The 6,040-nt window shown below is 46.5% G+C and overlaps 1 protein-coding gene across 1 annotated transcript in view; it reads left to right on the forward strand.

Annotated features, from left to right (window-relative positions):
- TMEM170B (transmembrane protein 170B) overlaps positions 1-4,625 on the forward strand; it is a 59,163-nt gene extending 54,538 nt beyond the window's left edge. Inside the window, exon 4 of the mRNA XM_082413421.1 lies at positions 2,461-4,625. The gene's annotated coding sequence lies outside the window, so the exon portion shown is untranslated. The remainder of the gene's footprint in view (positions 1-2,460) is intronic.
- Positions 4,626-6,040: the final 1,415 nt, after the last annotated feature.

Genomic DNA, 6,040 nt, shown 5'->3' on the forward strand with positions numbered 1-6,040 from the left:
AAACCATAAGTCGAAAAGATACATGCACCCCAATGTTCGTTGCAGCACTATTTACAATAGCCAAGACATGGAAGCAACGTAAATGTCCACTGACAGAGGAATGGATGAAGTAGATGCAGTATATGTATACAATGGAATACTATTCAGCCAAAAAAAAAAGAATGAAATAATGCCATTTGCAGCAACATAGATGGACCTAGAGATTATCATACTAAGTGAAGTGTCAGACAGAGAAAGACAAATACCATATGATATCGCTTATATGTGGAATCTAATAAAATGATACAAATAAACTTACAAAACAGAAATAGAGTCCCAGATATAGAAAATAAACTATGGTTACCAGGGGGAAAGGGGATTGGAGGGATAAATTGGGAGACTGGGATTGACATATACACACTACTATATATAAAATAGATAACTAATAAGGACCTATTGTATAGCACAGGGAACTCTTCTCAATACTCTGTAACGGCCTATATGGGAAAAGAATCTAAAAAAGAGTGGATATATGTATATGTATAACTGATTCACTTTGCTGTACACCTGAAACTAACCCAACATTGTAAATCAACTATACTCGAATAAAAATTTTTTTTTAATTATAAAAAAACAAATAAATAAAATAAAGAACTCTTTGAAAATGTCCTTGGACAAGTTAACAGCTTCTTTTAAGTCAGAGCTCTGTGCTCTGCTCCGCTGAGCTCTGCCAGGAGCTGAGAGTTAAGACCTGGAGATTCCCATCCTGATCCTGTTCCTGGAAAGTGTTGGGACTTTCAGCAAGTACTTTCACCTCTATCTCAGCCTCTGTGGCCTTTTTTCTTCTTGCTTGTAAAGAGCATTGGTGTGTCCGGGATAGATCAGATGATCTTTACCCAGTTCTAAAAACTCAGGAGAGTATTGTGCTAAAAGGAAGCTCCTTATGGGAGGAGATGATCCTGAGGGAAAAAGGCTAAAAACTAATAGAACTCATCTTTTACTTTCACCCTCCCCTGGGCACCTCTACTTTCTACTGTTCACTCCTGGCCTCCTAAGTTCCTAAGTCTTACAAGAATTTCCCATGAGGACTGTTTTTGGCCTGAAAGATACCCTCAAAACATCAAAAATCTTGAACCAAAAAAAGGCAGACTACTTTTCATACTTAAACTGAAAACTTTTTAATGGCAGAAAAAAAAAAATACCACCAAAACCAAAAACCCTCCTTGATTGGGAAGTAGTAACAGGTTGAAAGTTTAATAGGACATGAGGAGAATTTGACACCTTGAGGGCAAGAGTTTGCTGCAGGCACACCTGGGATGGAGGTGAACATGGTATTTAGGGACCCCAACCTCCCCTCAGGGCCCGTGGCCTCGGGTTGCCTGGCCAGAGCACCCCAGCCAGGTCCCCGCCCCCAGCCCCCTGTCAGTGCCCTGGGTCTGGTGAAAGAATGTGTTAATGAAAAATTACTCATGACACTGGTGAAAAACGTTAGGCTGACTCTGTTCAGGAGGGAACCAGCACCATGGTGTAGGGATGACTACACTGGAGGAGGAAGTCTAGTGGCAGCATTTTTCCAACAGCATCTGCTTGCTTCATGTCTTTGTGTCACATTTTGCTAATTCTCACACTATTTCAAACTTTTTCACTATTATATTTGCCATGGTGATCTGTGATCAGTGATCTTTGATGTTACTGCTACGACTCACTGAAAGATGATGGTTAGTATTTTTTAGCAAGAAAGTATTTAAAAAATTTTTTTACTGCTCAAAGGATTAAATTTTTTTTTCAAAAAAATGGACTGCTTCATGAATTTGTGTGTTATCCTTTGTGCAGAAGCTGTGCGGATTTTCTATCTATCGTCCCAATTTTAGTATATGTGCTGCTGAAGCAAGCACTGCAATACACTTTTTTGGTTTTTTTTGGTTGCATTGGGTCTCCGCTGCTGCGCATGGGCTTGCTCTAGTTGTGGCGAGTGGGGGCTACTCTTTGTTGCGGTGCACGGGCTTCTCATTGCGGTGGCTTCTCTTGTTGTGGAGCACGGGCTCTAGGCACGTGGGCTTCAGTAGTTGCAGCACCCGTGCCCCCTGCATTGGCAGGCAGATTCTTAACCACTGCGCCACCAGGAAGTCCCAAGAAAGTATTATTAAATCAAGGTATGCACATTGTTTTTTAGACATAATGCTATTGCACACTTAATAGACTAGACTATGTATAGTGTAAACATTACTTTTACATGCACTGGAAAACCAAAAATACCATGTGACTTGCTTTATTGTGATGGTCTGGAACTGAACCTAGAATATCTCTGAGATATGCCTGTACCTGTTTTTGCAAACTGAAAGAAATTTGAAGACGATTTTTAATTTTAAGAATAAAGGCAAAAAGCAAAAATAACATTGATGCTTTATCTCGATTTATTTTGTGCATCTATTTGCAAGATGTGTCTTAAGGTCATTTCTTCTTTGCTTTATGCCATTTCAGCTTACGAAAGGTTTCATAAGAACGCTCTACTTGTGGATTGCAGGGGAAACCTGCACCTCTCAAAGCTCTCTATCTGGCGCACAGCTGCTGAGCTGTCCACAGGTAGGTGCTCCGTGGCACCTGGAGGGCCTGCCCCAAGGAAAACTCTCATTTCAATAACTCACGCGCAACTGCACCCTGCCTTTGCTTTTGTAAAGGGATTTACTAAAAAGGAATGCAGGGCCTTTGCCTTTAAATGTCAAAGCAATGTTTCTCTCTTTAAAAATAAAATCTTTCTTTCCGTTCTTCTGAAAGTTACTGATAAGACCAAAGGGGGTAAAGCAGGGAAGGAACAAGGAGAAGAGAAACCGTGGCACCAGTGCCTGGAAAATGGCTCTCTGTGGGTGGAAAATGTTCCAGTTGTTTCCCCCAGGCAAGACTTGAAGCAAAGAAGTCATGCAGAAAAGCTCATGGAAAATCAGAGCAAAGTATTTTTAGGTGGTTGACCTTTTAGTAAGAGTAGTATCTCCTTTAAAAGGAAAAATTATCAAAGAATGTTATGTTACTAATACTTGGAAGGGAGGCAAGAAGGTGGGGGGGATAAGCCAGGGGTAAAAATATCCAAGTCTGTGGTGTACACTTTGGGGGCCTGCGTGCCCAGAAGCTCATCTTTCTGGACCGGTTGGTACTGGAGCTTTGCTCTTGCATCTGGTGTAACTGCATCCCTTGCCTATTGGAATGTGTCTGCAGAACCATTTCTCAATTCTCAAAATGTTCCCATACAGCCTCCCTCCTTCCCCCTCTTTCCTCCTTCCTTCCTTGATCCTTTCTTCCTTCTTATTTTCCTTACTGTCTCCAGGAAAAGGCAGCACCTGGGAGGTGATGAAGCTTCCACTTAAGAGCGCAGACTTCAGTCATATTGGCCTGAATCTGAGTCTGGACTCTGCTACTTACTCTGTGAGTGACCCTGGACAAGTTACTAAATTTCTCTGGGCCTCAGTTTCCGCATCTCTGTGATGAGAGGAACAACAGTACCTGCTTTGCAGGGTGGTTGGGATAATTAAATGAGAGAGCACATGTAATGTGCTCAATAAATCTGAGTTCTCAGGAGAAAGGGAGGGGCTTGCAGAAACCTGCTGACTGTCTGCCCAAGGGGACGTGAGTGCAGGATAAGCCAGCAGGTCTGGATGCCCAATCCAGACCTCCTTTGATTTTTGTATTTCCTGTTTTCACTCCAGTACTCCCTGACTTTATTCCGTTGTACCTGCATGGATTATTTTGACAGAAGAAACTGAGCTAATCCCACTCTGTGTTCTGCAAAATTCTCTGATAATAGGTTTTTTTTTCTCAAAATACTCCACTGCCCCCCAAAGAGTCAACTCCAAGTAAAATTACGGAGCATACAGGGTTTTGTTTTCCTTTTGTTCCAGTCTACCTCCTCTTTCTGTAGGCTCTGCATCTCCATTTCCTTCTCTTCACCCTAAAATCCCAAGGGGTCTTGCTGTCTAGTTCACTGCAGCACCTGTCCACTTCTGCCCTCTTTCTTATCTTCCGAAATAGCCTGTCCCAGTGACCTTGCGCCACTCTCATTTCCTGGGATAGCTGATAGCGGCTAATTTTTAGGAGTCAGCATGAGTCTAAGCCAGTCCACAGGTGACCACAATGAATGGCCTCTCTCTTTACTGTGTTTGTCTCCTCACTGTGATTTCAAAGGCTCATCTCCAACAGTGAAATAGGCAGCAATTCCAAAGTAGTAAGGTATTTCCAGGGCACACCCAGTCGTGCCTTCCTGCAGGGAGCTCCCTGCTCTTTCTTGCGGTTGGGCTGGCCCCAGATGCGACCGGGGTCATGACTCCCAGGGTGCTCAGTGCTGGACAGAGGGAGCAGCTGCAGGGGCGAAAACTAGGCAGGTCACCAGGCGGAGGTGGCGGAGCGGGCCGGCCACCCCTGCGGGCAGCGACTTGGTCGTCCCAGCTGCTCTACTAGTCTGACGTCACTGCTCGGCACCATTCCTGGAATGGATGCAAAGCCTTTTCCTTTTCCCGGAAAATCTTGTTGAGCTCACTCTCCCCTGGACACCTGAGGGCTGCTGGAGAGGAGCGCACCTCCAGAGCCTGCGTGCTGCTATTTTAAGGGCTCTGTGGGGTCCAGGCCTCCTGCGCATCAACATTCTTTCCTATTTAGCCAGAGAGGGATTTCCACACCCTTTTCACTCCTGCCAAGACCCAGTCCCACCTCTGCTGCCCCTCCTACCTGACTCCCTCAGTCAGCAAATGACCTTGGCTCAGCCGAGGGGGGCCCTCTGCTTCTCTCACCTGCCTGTCCTTCCCTCCTTCCTGCCCCCTCTTCCTCTCCAAGGCCAATGCCCTTTGTCTCTGACCTTGACTTGGAGTCCTCCTACAAACCCACTGGCTTTCTTCTACCATGTGTCTTCTCTTTCTGGTCCAGCGCTCTCTCCCCATAGGTTATGAACAGTCCCCAGTCTCCTCGAGTGGAGACGAGGTCTGTGCCCCGTTCTCCTCTGAGCTGCCGTCACATCCTCCTCCCCCCGCCGGTGCCTCCTCTTTGAACCTTCACTCTCAGCCCGGCTGTGCATGGGTCCATCCTCACTGTCTCCCCGACTCCCACCGCAGGCCTCCTGGAGGTCGAGTCCAAAACCCTCTCTCCCTGTGGTCACTATGCGCAACCTCTATGCTCCACTTAACGCCCCCCGGCCGAGGCCTGAAGCCTCCTGTTTCCCCCTCGCAGTGGCCCTTCGCCGTCCTGATTCTTCTCTAACCCTTGAAATCACCGTGTTTCCTTTACTGTGTGTGTCTCTCCTCCTTTCGTCCCCTCTCCCCATCCTCCTCCTTTCCAAATGTACAGGTTCTGTCCTGGCTTAGAGTCCATCTTCTCCACATACACTCTTTTGTCTTTTTTCCCCTTTATTCTGACTTCATCTGTGAATAACATGTAAGTTGGCACTTTTGGGAGTTACCTCTTTTCTGAACTTCAGATTTTCCTCCCTCCCTCCCATCCTCCCTCCCTCCCTTCCTTCCTTCCTCCTGCCCTTCCTCCCTCCCTCTCTCACTCCCTCCCGCCCTCCCTCCATCCCTCCCTCCTCCCTCCCTCCCACCCTCCCTCCATACCTCCCTCCTTCCGTCCCTCCTCCCTCCCTCCCTCCCACCCTTCCTTCCTTCCTCCTCTCTCCCTCCCTTCTTTCCTCTCATCTATTCAGTAGATATTTACCAAGCATCTTCTGTGGGCCAAGTTCTGTACCATAAAATTAAAACAGCGATCACAATAAAACGTGGTAAGTGCTGTGAGGTGGGAGGTACAGGATATTATGGGAACACCCAGCAGAGACACCTAAATCAGAATGCGAGTAGGGAGGGTGAGGAAAGGCTTTCCCTAAGGAAGTTGTGTTTAGGAGGAGATGTGAGGAGGGAGAGCCTTCCTTGTGAGGAAGGGCAGGGCGAGTTTTGGGGGAAAGTCTGGTGACTTCTGCCGCCTCTCCCCTCTCATTCCTTCTTGCAATCATATCCCCACCTTACTAGGCATCCCCTGGTGACAGACACTTCATACTGGACAGGTTTCAAACTGAACGGATTATCTCTTCCTG

Source organism: Balaenoptera physalus, assembly GCF_965194825.1.
Source record: "Balaenoptera physalus genome assembly, chromosome: 11".
NCBI lineage: Eukaryota > Metazoa > Chordata > Mammalia > Artiodactyla > Balaenopteridae > Balaenoptera > Balaenoptera physalus.